Genomic DNA, 16,200 nt, shown 5'->3' on the forward strand with positions numbered 1-16,200 from the left:
CTGTGTTGTTCGTCATTAACCAACATATTTATTATTAGATTCTGATGAGTAGTTAAATGTTGCTTTGTTTGATATACAGTAGTGGTCAAAATTGTGGAAGCCTTTTTGGGAAAATGTGTATTTCAGTGGTTTGGCTCATAACACCACTTCTTTTGGAGTAATATCATAAAATTATATATCAACGGAAAGATAATTTAATCAAGAATGCCAATCAACAACATTTGTTCAATAACTTGTTGTAAGGTTCTCAATCAGTGGCTCATGAGTAACAAGTTGAATCTCCGCCGTTTCTGTTAACAGTTTTATTGGTGCAAACTATTTATAGTGAAGAGCTAAAAAGTTCATGACCGCTTCATCCTTCCGCAGAATCCGGGAATGGCCCCTTCCGGTTCTTACCCCAACATAAGAGCCGCGGGATACGGAACCGCCTCCTACTATTCCAGCGCCTAACCCCTATGCGCAAGTGGGGAGACGCAAGAGGCGTGCCTCCCTCAGCACCAGTGGCGCATGAGGTCTCTTTGACCTCTCCAGAGCCTGGCTCCCCACCACCCTGCGCTGCCTCCCCTTGCCCACTGGAGGCATAGATACCGCTTCCGGTAGATGAGGTGCTACTGCTCAAATGGTGCAGGGTTGGGTATCTGTAGCATCCTGTAGCATCCTGACTCAGTCACTACAAAAGCAGACTGCTAAAGGCAGGAAAAGGCGCACAAAGGAAAGTGCACCTCTCAAAGAATGGAGAGACTGTCCCTACATGGCAGAAGAAAATGATCCAGGTGTATACAAGATGACATGGCGAAATGTAATGTGAAGTTTAGTGCAAGGACTGGTCTAAAGGCTAAAATTCTAAGGAAAAAGCCATTGTTATCTCTCAAGCAAAGGTTGAAAAGATTGAACCTGTGTTTACTGGACAGCGAAACAATGGGACAGTGTTATTTGGAGCGATGAGACCCAAATCTCCTTGCTTGGTAGTGATGGTACGATATAAGCCAGGAGAAGAATCAGAGAAGATTTACATCCTACTTGCATTATACCAACCATGAAACACCCAGATAGTGTGATGATCTGGGGTTGTGTGGTAGCAAAAGGTGTGGGCAGAATTTGCATCATTAATGGGAATGTAAATGCCCCAAAATGTATGAATGAAATACTTGGGCCCAAACTGAAACATTCCGCGGGTAATCTTTTCCCAGATACTGAAGCGTTTATATATATGTGTGTAGGTTTATTTATTTATTTATTTATTTATTTATTTATTGTCTATTTCAACAGGATTCAGCTCCATGTCATGTTGCTGCTGTGTTCAAAAGGTGCTTTCAAGATATTCCTATTCCACTGCTGAAACGTCCTGGGAATATCCCAAACTTTAACCCATTCAGAAGTCTATGGACCCAACTATATAAACTTGTTAGTCAGAAGCAACCCAGCAATAAAGTCCAATTAACAAAGGCAATAATTCAGTCTTGGTTTCACATTCTTACAGCTGCAGAACTAAAAACTTGGTTCACTTCATAGCAAGGTGTTGCAAGGCGGTAATTAAAGCTAAAGTTACCAAAGATTACCAAAGGTTTCACATTTTTTCTTTATGACCGCTGTTCTAATAAATACTCCTTCATAAAAGTTCTTGCATTACTTTCTTCATTAATTTATCTTTCCATTGATATATAATTTTACGGTATTACTCCACACAGAAGTGGTGTTATGCGCCATAAAACCTCAGAAATACACTTTTCACAAAAGGTTTTCCCCATTTTGGCCACTAGTATAAGTTTTTCATTTTAAAGTTAATGTTCTTCTTATATGGAATCAGATTATTATTGTTTTTGTTTAATGTTTATATATGTGTTGGAAGCCATCCAGAGTGGCTGGGGCAACCCAGCCAGATGGGCAGGGTATAAATAAAAATTATAATTACTACTACAGTGGTACCTCGATTTAAGAACAGTCCTGTTTTGGAAAAGAAGTTTGTAAACCGAGGTACCACCTTATTACTATTACTATCATCATCATCATCCTCATCATCATCATCACTGCTACCACTACCTGAGACTCAATAAGCCTGGCTCTGCTCTGGGATGGATATTTTTTGGCCCAGTCATGGCATCCCCTCCATCTCCAATGTCAGTCGTCTCTTTGGTCAACCCAAGACTGACAGGAGCAAAAACAAAAACAGAAAACCTGAAGCTACTTATCTTTCCTAACAATTCTGAAGCTGACATTTAAGATGGCCTGGGCAGTTCAGACCAGCCCAATCGTAAAAGGAATAATTTGAGGAAGAATGTTCAAAGAAAAAACTGAAATTTACTATTTATTGTGGGAGTCTTAGGTGTTATATGGGGCACTGTTAAATTCTTTGAGAATATATGAGGTTGGCCACATAGAGTTATTTTTTCAATTTCCAGGCAGATATGACGATCCCACAGGGAGTCTTACCAAGAGAGGCCACGATCCCACAATTCTCCTCCATGACGTCCTTATGCAGAGCTCTCTGGTCAAGATCCAGCAAGGCCCACTCCTCATCCGTGAAACGAACATCGACATCTTCAAAGCACACTGGACCCTAAAAGAAAAAGGGAAATATCCTCCCCTGAGACAGCATCAATATGGTCTGCTACACAATGCTTTGTTGTTTTCTTCCTGTAAATTCTGGTGTTGTTTCAATAGGATTGCTTTGCTGCACATTTTAATTTTGGGTGCTTATTTTATTCTGCGTTTTAATTATGGGTGCAAGTAGAGGCAGTGTGGTGTAGTGGTTAAGAGCGGTAGACTCGTAATCTGGGGAACCGGGTTCGTGTCTCCGCTCCTCCACATGCAGCTGCTGGGTGACCTTGGGCTAGTCACACTTCTCTGAAGTCTCTCAGCCCCACTCACCTCACAGAGTGTTTGTTGTGGGGGAGGAAGGGAAAGGAGAATGTTAGCCGCTTTGAGACTCCTTCGGGTAGTGAAAAGCGGGATATAAAATCCAAACTCTTCTTCTTCTTCTAGGTGGTACTCCACCTTGTGTTTTCCAAGTCATTCTGCCTACGCCAGCATTCCAGTATCGCTTCGTGATCTGTTCTGGGTAGTTCCCTCCCAATGCCCTAGAGTCAAATTCAATGGGTTCATTTGGGCATGGAGAGGGGGAGGAATGGAGGGCGGGCCCCATTTTGCAGCGGGTGGAGCTTGTTAGGTGAATCCAGGCACTATTTGTTCTCATTTCTCCCCTGCTTAGAACCCAATTTTAGCATTCAGTGATCAATCTAGAAATAAAATAAGCCTATTTTGGATGGACATCTGTCTTGGATGATCTAGCAGAGATTCCTGCAATGCAGGGGGCCTCCTGGATTTGAGAGACAAGCAGGGAGGGTGGCTTTTGGCAAAAGGAGATGGTGGCTCCTCCTTATCCTGACTCTCCTCAGCCTCTCGACCTCCCTCCTCCCATTCACCTCCTTCTTCTTCTGCCTGATTCTGGACTGCATTCTGCCACAGAGTCTTCCAGCTCACTAAGCCCTGTTACACCTTCAGCTTCTGACAGCTCCTCTTTCCAGGATTCTCCCTCTTCCTCTAACCGCCCATCCTTCTTCTACCTCCACTTCTTGGGCCATCGTCCCTTCCTGATTCACTGGCTGCTTCCTCCCACCATTCCTCTGGGCCCAACCAGTCTATGACATTGCTCCAGCTCTCGGCCTCTGTCCCCACAAGGCAGATTCCCCTGACCTGATCTGGTTCCACAGCCACTGCTTCCCTTCTGCCCCAATGAAAAGACGGATCAGGAGGTCTTGTCGGCATCATTCTGTCACCTGCAAGAGAAAAGAGGTAAACAGGATGCCAGGAGTGTCTGCTTCTCTCGCAGGTGAAACAGGGCATCTCTAACTACAGATGGGCCTTTGAGAAAGCCTTACCTGCTGAGAGCATTTGGACGTTTGTGCTGCCCATTTCATATATTTGTTGTGCAGAAATAGATCTCCCCTCCTCTGGACCCTTGTTCCCAACTGTCTCCCCCCAAGACAAGATGAAAAGAACCCTCAGATGAGTTGGAAAACCAACAGGGATGAGACCAAATGGAGAAAAACCACCTTCCTCCTTACCCAGTGGCGTCTCTCTGGTGTCCGACGGTGGCCTCTCTGCCTCACAGAAATCCAGATCTATTTCTGCAAAATGATCCTTTCCATGAAAAAGAAACAAGGATTCAAAACAGAGAATGGGGAGAAATATATGAAGGAGAATGACAAAGAAAGAAGCTTTAAGAATGTTATATCTCATTCCATGGATGCTTTCCCAGAAAACGGATGGGCCAGCAGTAGACCATTATGGGATGTTCTCTGTCCTGTTTGGAGCCCCTTGGGAGTACCCAGAGGAAAGTCTCTCTCACCTGCTTTCTCTCCTCTGCCTGACTCAGGAGGAAACCTTCGGCCAGGGCTACCGCCTGGGAACTGGTCTCTGCTCCGCATTCCCTCACCCAGCTCTCCATCTCCGGGGGAAGGACAGCCAAGAACTGCTCCAAGATCACCAGGTCCAGCATCTCAGCTTTCGTGTGCCTTTCCGGCTTCAGCCACTGGTGGCAAAAGTGGTAGAGTCGGCTGCAAAACTCTCGGGATCCTTTGTCCTCCTGGCAGCAGAACTGCCTCAACTGCTGCCTCTGCACCTCTGAGCAGAGGGTGTCCTCCTCACCCAGGATCTTCTGCACTGGGTTTTCCCAGAATCCCCCACTGCTCCCTGTTTGGCTGGCATGGCCTCTTCCTGTTCCAGGGCCAGCTGAGTCTCGCTCATCCATCTGTGCTCTCAGGAAGCCTTTGAGAGATCAGAAGGAAACCTTTGGTCTTCTGCCAAGTTTTGTCAGTCGGAATGAAAAGCTCTAGGAAATCCTACAAAGCAAATACATTGTTCTGTTACTGAATTTGGAGGACGGGCGGGGGTGGGGGAGAAGGAGAATGGTTCCCTGAGCAGGCATGGATGAGTCTTGCTGGTAACCAGGGCTGGACTGCACCGTATCCCAGACCATGAGCTATATTTTTGAAAAGAAAGAGTTGGAAGAGGTGAAGAAATAAGTCTCTAGCCTTCTAGCAATGTGCAAAATGTGGAGGCAACTGAAGGGATTTCTGTGAAATTAATCAACCTGGCTTCTGCTGAATAATAATAATAATAATAATAATAATAATAATAATAATAATAATAATAATAATAATTTATTCTTTATATCCTGCCCATCCTGCTGGGTTTCCCCTGCCAGTCTGGGCGGCTTCCAACAGAATATTAAAATGCAATAGTCTATTAAACATTAAAAGCTTGCCTAAACAGGGCTGCCTTCAGATGTCTTCTAAAAGTCTGGTAGTTGTTTTTCTCTTTGACATCTGGTGGGAGGGCGTTCCACAGGGCGCATGCCAGTACTGAGAAGGCCCTCTGCCTGGTTCCCTGTAACTTGACTTCTCACAGCGAGGGAACTGCCAGAAGGCCCTCAGCACTGGACCTCAGTGTCCAGGCTGGATGATGGGGGTGGAGACACTCCTTCAGGTATGCAGGACCGAGACCGTTTAGGGCTTTAAAGGTCAGCACCAACACTTTGAATTGTGCTCGAAAATGCACTGGGAACCAATGAAGATCTTTCAGGATCGGTGTTATATGGTCTCGGCAGCCACTCTCATTCACCAATCTAGCTGCTGCATCCTGGATTAATTGCAGTTTCCGAGTCCCCTTCAAAGGTAGCCCCACGTAGAGCCCATTGCAGTAGTCCATGTGTGAGATAATTAGAGCATGCACCACTCTGGCGAGACAGTCTGTGGGCAGGTAGGGTCTCAGCCTGTGTACCAGATGGAGCTGATAAACAGCTGCCCTGGACACAGAATTAACCTGCACCTCCATGGACAGCTGTGAGTCCAAAATGACTCCCAGGCTGCACATCTGGACCTTCAGGGGCACAGTTACCCCATTCAGGAAGAGGGAGTCCTCCACACCTGCCCGCCTCCTGTCCCCCCAAAACAGTACTTCTGTCTTGTCAGGATTCAACCTCAATCTGTTAGCCACTATCCATCCTCCAACCGTGTCCAGGGACTCACACAGGACCTTCACTGGTTCTGATTTGAAAGAGAGGTAGAGCTGGATATCATCTGTATACTGATGAACACCCAGCTCAAACCCCCTGATGATCTCTCCCAGCAGCTGCATGTAGATGTTGAAAAGCATGGGGGACAGGACGGAACCCTGAGGCACCCCACAAATGAGAGCCCAGGGGTCTGAACACTCATCCCCCCCTCCACTTTCTGAACACGGCCCAGGAGGAAGGAGTGGAACCACTGTATAACAGTGCCCCCAGCTCCCAACCCCTCTAGACGGTCCAGAAGGATGTTATGGTCAATGGTGTCAAAAGCCGCTGAGAGATCCAGCAGAACTAGGAAACAGCTCTCACCTTTGTCGCTAGCCCACCAGAGATCATCAACCAGTGTGACCAAGGCAGTTTCAGTCCCATGATGAGGCCTGAATCCCGACTGGAAGGGATCCACATGGTCCGCTTCTTCCAGGTGTGCCTGGAGTTGTTCAGCAACCACTCACTCAATCACCTTGCTCAAGAATGGAAGATTTGAGACTGGGCGATGGTTGGCCATATTGGCAGCATCTAAAGATGGTTTCTTAAGAAGCGGTTTAATAATCGCCTCTTTCAGTGGGTCTGGGAAGGCTCCCTCACAGAGAGAAGCATTCACCACCCTGCGAAGCCCATCGCACAGCCCCTTCCAGTTAGCTTTTATAAGCCAGGATGGGCAAGGATCAAGGAGACAGGTGGTTGGTTTCACTCGTCCAAGCAGCCTGTCCACATCCTCAGAGGTAAAAGATTGGAACTGATCCCACGCAACTTGACTAGACAGGACTCTAGCACTCTTCCGCCCCAGCCCTGCTCCCACGGTGGAGTCTACCTCTTCCCAAATCTGAGCAACTTTATCTGCAAAAAAACTTTGCAAAATCATTGCAGGAGATCATGTGGCCCGTACTGGGCCCGATGGAGCAGGTGGTTCTGTTAAATTGTGAACCACCTGAAAGAGTCTCCTGCTGCTGTTTTCTGCAGAAGCAATAGAGGCAGTGAAGAAGGTCTTCTTCACCGTTGCTACCACCCCTTGGTAGGATCGACACTGAGCTCTAGCCTGCGTCTGGTCAGCTTCAGAATGAGTTATCCGCCACCGGCTCTCTAGCCATCTTGGCGATTGTTTCATTGCCCTCAGATCCACGGAAAACCACGGGGCTGTCCGGGCTCCATGTAATCGGAGAGGGCGCTTCGGAGCCAGACAGTCAATAGCCCTGGTTAACTCCACATTCCAGCGGGCCACCTGGGAATCAGCTGAAAAGCCATCAACATGGGATAAAGCATCCCCTACCACTCTCTGGAAGCCATTTGGATCCATTAAGTTGCGAGGGAAGACCATCCAAATTGGTCCCAACACCCTGCAGAGGGGTAGGGTCACAGAGAAGTCCAGTTGCACCAGGAAATGATCTGACCATGGCACTTTTTTAGTTTCTCTTTTACTCAATGTCAGATCACCAACATCCATAGAGGTGAACACCAGGTACAAGGCATGTCCACAGCTATGAGGTGGGCCAGACTTATTCAGGGACAGCCCCATGGAGGCCATGCTCTCCACCAAGCCCAGAGCGGCCCCTTGTAAGGTCGTGTCAGCATGGATGTTAAAATCCCCTAGGACAATGAAACTAGTCTCCAGGAGAACATCCGTCATGACCTGAAGCAGCTCAGGCAGGGAATCCTTGGTGCAGAGAGGAGGTTGGTACACCAAAAGGAATCCTGTACTGCCCCTATTGCCCAACTTCCAGAGCACGCACTCAGAGAACTGGGTCTTCCCAATAGGACACCTGGTGCAAACTAATGACTTCCTAAAAATCACTGCAACCCCCCCTCCCTTCCCACAAGGCCTGGGTTGCTGTGTGTAAGAGAAACCTGGTGGACAAGCAGCGGCAAGGACAGGCCCATCTGCTTCATTCAACCAAGTCTCTGTTACACATGCCAGGTCAAGTCCTCCATCCATGATCAGGTCATGGATGGCAGTGGTCTTATGAATCATTGACCTGGCATTGCACAGCAGCACCTTCAGGTCATGTGGGTCTCCCTTGCTGATTCCAGTATCCATCCGGTCAAGACCAGACCCAGAGGCAGGGATTGTCCTCAAAAAACGACTAAACCTGCCTCCTCGGTAATGACATGGTCTGGTCTTAGTGTAACCAGGGGCGGAGCGAGGGGGGCGTAGGGGGTGAGTCACACTCGGGGCAGTGTCGGGCCCTGTCCCTGTGATCGGCGCCTCCATAGCCGAGCCAAAAATATCGCTCGGCGTGCTGCGGCGGCTGGCTTGCTTGCTCGCTTGGCCAGCCGCCAGCGCCTGCTTTCCTTTGGGGGGGGGATTGGCCCTGGGCAGAGCCGCGGCATGGAGGCATGGGATGGGCTCCCCTTCCGACCGTGCAGCGGCGCACGGCAACTTTTAAGGCTGCAGTGTACGAACAGCAGCACAGTGTCTGTGCCGCTGTTCGCGCAGTGCAGCCTTAAAACTTGCCACCAACGCACGGAAGGGGTGCCAGCCGCTCGCGCCCGCCATCTTGGGTGGACTGCGTCTGTCCGCACATGTGCAGTCCACCCAGGATGCTGCGCGCACGTCGTGACATCAGGGTGTGTGCGTGCTAGGGAGCACCCAGGCGGCAAAGCGGCTCCCTACGCCACTGAGCGTGATTCCTCCTCCTACCCGTGATCACTGAGATCGGTTGTCCCAGTGCATCCCCCCCCCCGGTGGAAACGGCCTCAGCCATTTTGTTGGCTGGGACCGACTCCCAGGCAGCCCTGATCCCTCCCATTAAGAACACAATAAAACCTATATATATATATATATATATATATTTAAAAACCACAATAAAACAATACAAACCAAAAACTGTAAAAATTACAAATATACCAAAATTAAACAAATTCCCAAACCCGACTAAACATCCATCCCACCCCCCACACCATAAAGAATTTAAAAAGTTAAAAAAGAAAATTTAAAAACATTTTAAATTGAACTCTGCACTGTTCTGAGTTCTCCTGGGCAGCAACAGCAGCGATGGCAACCATACTTATGAGGCCTGTCAGGCCCTGCCCTGGGCCAGGTGGTGAGTGGCAGGAACGGAGGCCCTCAGGCACTTAAGCAGGGGAGTCCTCCTGGGGAGCACCCAGTCAATGCATTAAGTCAGAAGGAATCGTTTGTATCTTGTGAAAAATGCATGCTTGGCTCTAGTGGGGGTCCTCACCCGGGGGTCCTCAGGAGCTGCTCCCCACCCCCACCCCCACTCCGCTGCTTCTGTCTCCTTTTCTTGCACTTGGACTCTCTGCCGCTCTCAAGACAGACTCCTGGGGTGGGGTCCCTTTTTCTTTGCTCTGAGGGCCAGGTATGTATCTGGGCAACTCTCTGAGGGCCAAGTGGGCGGGGCCAAGGGCATCTCCCTTGAAATATAGGTGGGAAAATTATTATTATTATTATTATTATTATTATTCAATAGCTTAACACACACACAACCATTGATGCCAAGGTCCCTGGAGGCTCAGTGAGTAGCAGCACCCATTTCCGGCTGCTTTGCCAGCAACAATCCCTTTGGGACAGAGAGGATGTGGTCCTGGGATGCCCTGCTCTGGGTGCGAGGGGATTGCTGCAGTGGCCTCTGTGTGGTGCTGCCCTTGGAGACGACTGGGAAACTGGTTTGCAATGCAGCAGCCAGGCTATGGGCTGGGATCCCTCTCTTTATTCCTGGCCTTTCTCTCTCACCTTTCCTTCCTTCCTCCACTTTTTGGGGGGGCAGGGGTGGCTAGTCCACCTCGTCCAGCTTTGGAAAACCATTTGCACATGTTTCCTCTGTTGTGCAATGACGCTAAGCAATGTCATACAGAGTAAAAGTCCTAGGGACTCCTTTGTTCGAAGAAGGGAGATTTCGTGGGAGCCATTTGGGATCCTGTGATCTCCAGGAAGGAGAGCGTTGCAGACCTGGCCCCTCCCTGGCAGGACCCTCTCCTCCCCCTGCATGAGCAGATCAGGCCCCCCAGGCTGGCCTCCTCCCCTGCTGCAGCCGTGGGACCCCCACCGCCTCCCCACTGCACCCTCTGGGGGGGGGGGGAGAGAGAGAGAGGAGACTCACCAGATCCCAGGAGGGGACAGCCATGCAGCCCTTGCAGGAGAGGACTGGGCAGGGAGGGGGCTTGGCTCTGGAGGACCTGGCCCCTCTCGTTTCCTGTCCTCTCTAGGAAGGCAGCTCGGTTCCCTTTAACCCTTGCAAAGCCGAGTCCACCCAGCTCAACGCTCTCTCGCTTGGCATAACCTCGGCTTTGTATTATTAATTTATGGATTTAAGGGGGGGTGCTACGCCAATTGCCCAGATATCCTTTTGGGGGGGGGGGGTAAGGCTCTTGGTTGGACTCTGAGCGTCTCCCTCCCTTGGCCAGAAACCAGAGGAACAGCTTGCAGGGAAAAGGGCTTTGCAGGAGGCAAGGAACCTGCTCCTCGAATTCAGGAATGGGAGGGATAGGAAGGGATCCGTGGGTCATCTAGTCCAACCCCCAGCAATGCTGGAATCTCAGCTAAAGCATCCATGGCAGATGGCCGTCCGATCTCTGCTTAGAAACCTCCAAGGAAGGAGAGTCCACCACCTCCCAAGGGAGACCTTTCCCCTGCCACACTTCTCTTAGGTGTCCCTCCTCGACTCTTCCTCCGCCACAGCCTCCTCTCCCTTGGTCGTGGCGGGAGCGGCTCCCGAGGGGCCTCCTTCCCGCCGCCCCCAGTGGTGTAGCTAGCCTCTTGGGCTCCCTGTGTGCGCGGAGGGGACGGGGACGCGGCGTCCTTGGGGCAGGACGGGCCAGGGCGCGCCACAATCCCGGTGCCCGAGCAGCCTTCCGCTCTGGCCCCTGCAGGCCCGCGTTGCTTTTCTGAGTGGCGCGGAGCCTGCGGGAGAGTTGGGCCGGGCGGCAGCCTGCGGGAGAGGCAGCGGGCAGACGCAAGCGCCATGCACAGAGCCTGCAGGCGCCCGAGCCACCGCATCACTCCCGGGCGCCTGCGGTGTGGCGCCCCGCGCCCCCCAATGAAGAAAGACGAAGGCGGGAAGAGAGGCGAAGGGGCGCCTCTCAGGGATGCTTGGAGGGCGAGGGAAGGAAGCCCTTTCCCTTTCCCACCACAGAGGAGCCTTCCCTGCGTCGCGCGCCCGAAGCCTTTTTATGGCATAGCTCTGGAGTCGGGTCCGGGTCGGGAGGAGAATGGCACTGAGAGGGTTTAGACCTTGAGCATGTTCCACAGCCGAAGAATTGATGCTTTTGAATTATGGTGCTGGAGGAGACTCTTGAGAGTCCCATGGACTGCAAGAAGATCAAACCTATCCATTCTCAAAGAAATCAGCCCTGAGTGCTCACTGGAAGGACAGATCCTGAAGCTGAGGCTCCAGTACTTTGGCCACCTCATGAGAAGAGAAGACTCCCTAGAAAAGACCCTGATGTTGGGAAAGATGGAGGGCACAAGGAGAAGGGGACGACAGAGGATGAGATGGTTGGACAGTGTTCTCAAAGCTACTAACATGAGTTTGGCCAAACTACGAGAGGCAGTGAAGGATAGGCGTGCCTGGCATTCTCTGGTCCATGGGGTCTGAACGACTGAACAACAACAACAACATGTTCCACAGAAAGAGTGCCCATTCTTTCTCAGATCCTTTTCACATGTACTACTGGCAAGCCAGGTGTCCCCCTTCCACTCCCCACCTTTGCTGACCCCTTGTGTGTCCTCAGAATCCCCAAAGGTCAGATGAGCTGGGCTGCAGGAGCTGCAGCAAAGGGATGGGGCAACCCAGGAAATGTCCTCCCCCTCCCCCCCATCTTACCTGGCTGCTAGGTACGAGGGCAAGAGCCAGAGGGAGGTGTGCAGGAGCTGAGCTGGAAGCTGGAGACACAGAGACTGGCTTGCTCTATGCTGGAGCCAAAGCTCTGAGCAAATGATAAGCAAGATCTGCTGGGGGTGTCATTGCTGTGACAACTCCATCCTACACTCAGGTTGTATAGATGAGTAAATGAAACCATCCGCCCTTAAGACACCCCAGTCTCTGCTGACCTTGTTTCCAAGGAAAACGGACTCTGGGTAAGCTATGGTTCATTATTGTCTTTAAGAGGGAACTAAAGGGGAAATTTACAAAGAACATCCAATCTGAATAAGCCAGACCGGATTGCTCAATCTATATGATTCTAACGAATCCATCAACTAGCTTCCAGTAATGTGCAAGGGAATGTGCTCTGCTAGCATGAATGAGGAAGGACAATTTATCCTCTTACCATCCACAACATTCCCACACTAAGATACATAGAATCTAAGTGCCTTTGACCCCTGGATTCTCATCTGTGCCTGTGCTCCGAATAAATAACCAAGTGTGAAGGGTGTGTTTTATCCACAGCCCTCCAGTGAATTAGGAAATGCAACCTCCATTGACTCAAAGAAGCAACAAGGGAATTTAAAGAAAGAGGAGCCATTTCTGTGCCCTGAGCCTTGAAAGGTCAGCAGACCTACCTGCGAATCCTGAAGAGCTGAGCTCCTCCCCTCCGTCTTCTCTAGGGCCACTTGGCAGGCAGCCAAACCATTGTAATCAATCAGTCTGAAAAGATACTATTTTTCTTTCTCATTTATTGCTTCACTTAAAACATTAGTATAAAGTACATAAAAATAATTACACAAATGCAGAGGGGAAATCTAAAATATTCTATCCTATTTTTTCTGCATTATTAAATCTCTCTGTATAGCAATTCGTCTTCCCCAAAATTAAGATGAAACAGGCATACAGCCTTGAATATTTGCTTTATGAAAAACAACTGCAGTTTAACATGAACAAGCGGCATTCGCTGGAACTTCCCTTCCTGGAGAAATGAGCCTGGCTCCCTCCTTGGGGCCTTTTGGCCGGCAGGTCAAGACTTCCTTGTCCCCAGAGGCTTTTGGGAAGTGACGGCTTTGCATGAAAGCGCTGGTGACATGCTGCTTCTATGGGAATGTTCTATATGCTTCTAATATACCAGATATATCCATGAACAGCACTCGCCTCGGTTTGAGTCGGCCTGGGGCCACCCTGGGCTCCAGCTCGAAGTCAATTGGGGGCCCTTTATAACAACCCAGTTTCCCATTAAAAAGTCCAGCATATTCCTTGCATGGTGCCTCGCTCATCTCAGGGGAGGTTTGGATTGAATTAAGCCTGGCTATACTCAGTCCCAGGGCGGGGAACCAGTCAGTGCCCAGGAGACTGGGGCGACTTCCCTTTGCAATCACCAGTTTGAGCATGGCCTGTTTGTCCCAGAACTGTACTTTCATGGCACACATTCCCAAAATGTGGACGCGGCCCACTGTATATGATTGCAAGGATTCCGGGAAGGGCTCCAAGAAAGGGAAACTTACCCCCGGAAAAGAATGCCCTCGCGGTCTGGTCTGACACGATGGTGAATCCAGATCTGGAGTCCACCTCCATGCAGCATGGCTGACCCTCAATCTTCATTTTCACATGTGCCTTGCCTTGCGCTGGGAACTGCACGGTCCTCGGTCCTCCCGTTGATTTCCGTGACGTAGTTGCAGTCCTCTAGAAGGTGAGTTGCGGTGGGTGGTCTGCGACATGCCGATCTAGGTGATCCTGTTGCTTCCGACGTCGCTGATCTACAAACCCTGGTGATGTGTCCCTTCTTCCCACATGTCCTGCACATAGCATCATGGAAAGGCTCCAGTACCCTTGGATTCTCCATTCTCCTAGTGGGCAGGGTCATATTCTCAGCTGGCCAGTGAGTCTGGTTCTCTGCTGCAATCCAGACTCTGAGGCAGGGCTGTGTTTAAACGCTCCTCAGCATTCCGTATCCCACCTTCGTTGCCAGTTTTTATAACGTTGGGTTAGTGATTCAGCACCTTGACATAGTGGGCAGGAGACAGATTCTTCATGTAACACTCTTTATTCGGGCAGACAAGACTGTGTAACTGAGGAGAGGGAAGCTACATTTATAGGGACAGAAAACTGGCTAGAAAGGATACATTTTGGAGGAAACAATCTCAAGCAATCACAAAGCTGCCTTTTAGTGTAAACCAATAAGACTGAGGATCCAAATGCAGCAACTTGAATGAACCAATAGTAGCTGTTCCTTCTGGAACAGGAAGGCAGTTACTTTTCCCTAATGTGAATACAGACAATAGTAATACAGATATGATAACCCTTGAATCAATACACAACAGTGCAATTAATTGTTACTGTTTTGAAATTCATTGTTTATTGTGCTTTCATCTCCCATTGGTCTGGAAACTATTCTGTTGTTGCAGCCTGAAATAGCATGAGCTTTTTTTTTGATGCTGCATCACACTCAGGTTGATGAATGTTTAGCTTGTGGTCCTCTAAGACCCCTAGACCCTTTTCAGTGATCCCCTTCATGGATCACTGCCTTGTCGTGGCGAAGGGGCTTGAATTACTCAGGGAAGCTATGGACAGGTCAAGATGGACAGGTCATAGTGGTGAGTTTGGACCAAATGTGATCCACCTGGAGAAGGAACTGGCAAGCCGCTCCAGTATCCCTGCCAAGAAAACTCCATGGACAAAGACAACAGGCATATAAAAGATATGACGCTGGAAGATGAGCCCCTCAGGTCGGAAGGCGTCCAACATGCTACTGGGGAAGAGCGGAGGACAAGTACAAGTAGATCCAGAGCTGATGAAGCGGCTGGGCCAAAGCCGAAAGGACGCTCAGTTGCGGATATGCCTGGAAGCGAAAGGAAAGTCCAATGCTGTAAAGAAAAGTATTGCATAGGAACCTGGAATGTAAGAACCATGAACCTTGTTAAGCTGGATGTGGTAAAAAATGAGATGGCAAGAATAAACATTGACATCCTAGGCATCAGTGAACTAAAATGGACAGGAATGAGCGAATTCAGTTCGGATGACTATCATATCTACTACTGTGGGCAGGAATCCCGTAAAAGAAATGGAGTGGCCCTCATAGTCAACAAAAGAGTGGCGAAAGCTGTACTGGGATGCAATTTCAAAAATGATAGAATGATCTCGATACGAATCCAAGGCAGACCTCTTAACATCACAGTAATCCAAGTTTATGCACCAACTACCAGTGCTGAAGAAACCGAAATTGACCAATTCTATGAAGACTTACAACACCTTATAGAAATGACACCAAAGAAGGATGTTCTTCTCATTGTAGGGGATTGGAATGCTAAAGTAGGGAGTCAAGAGATAAAAGGAACAACTGGCAAGTTTGGCCTTGGAGATCAAAACGAAGCAGGGCAAAGGCTAATAGAGTTCTGTCAAGAGAACAAGCTGGTCATCACAAACACTCTTTTCCAACAACACAAGAGACGACTCTACACATGGACATCACCAGATGGGCAACATCGAAATCAGATTGACTATATTCTCTGCAGCCAAAGATGGAGAAGCTCTATACACTCAGCAAAAACAAGACCTGGAGCTGACTGTGGCTCAGATCATCAGCTTCTTATTGCAAAATTCCAGCTTAAACTGAAGAAAGTAGGAAAAACCACTGGGCCAGTAAGATTCAATCTAAATCAAATTCCTTATGAATACACAGTTGAAGTGAAGAACAGGTTCAAGGATTTAGATTTGGTGGATAGAGTACCTGAAGAACTGTGGATGGAGGCTCGTAACATTATACAGGAGACAGCAACGAAAACCATCCCAATGAAAAAGAAATGCAAGAAAGCAAAGTGGCTGTCCAATGAGGCCTTACAAATAGCGGGGGAGAGAAGACAAGCAAAATGCGAAGGAGATCGTGAAAGATACAGGAAATTAAATGCAGATTTCCAAAGAATAGGAAGGAGAGACAAGAGGGCCTTTCTAAACGAGCAATGCAAAGAAATAGAGGAAAATAACAGAATGGGAAAAACCAGAGATTTATTCAAGAAAATTGGAGATATGAAAGGAACATTTCGTACAAAGATTACCACAATTAAGGACAAAAGTGGGAAAGACCTAACAGAAGCAGAAGACATCAAGAAGAGGTGGCAAGAATACACAGAGGAATTATACCAGAAAGATATGGAGGTCTCATACACCCCAGGTAATGTGGTTGCTGACCTTGAGCCAGACATCCTGGAGAGTGAAGTCAATTGGGCCTTAGAAAGCCTTGCTAACAACAAGGCCAGTGGAAGTGATGATATTCCAGCTGAACTATTTAAAATTTTAAAAGAGGATGCTGTT

At 48.9% G+C, this 16,200-nt stretch overlaps 1 protein-coding gene across 1 annotated transcript in view; it reads right to left on the reverse strand.

The window, feature by feature from the left end:
* LOC117045136 overlaps positions 1–16,200 on the reverse strand; it is a 506,969-nt gene that overhangs the window by 429,118 nt on the left and 61,651 nt on the right.

This window comes from Lacerta agilis, chromosome 4 (genome assembly GCF_009819535.1).
Source record: "Lacerta agilis isolate rLacAgi1 chromosome 4, rLacAgi1.pri, whole genome shotgun sequence".
Classification (NCBI taxonomy): Eukaryota; Metazoa; Chordata; class Lepidosauria; order Squamata; family Lacertidae; genus Lacerta; species Lacerta agilis.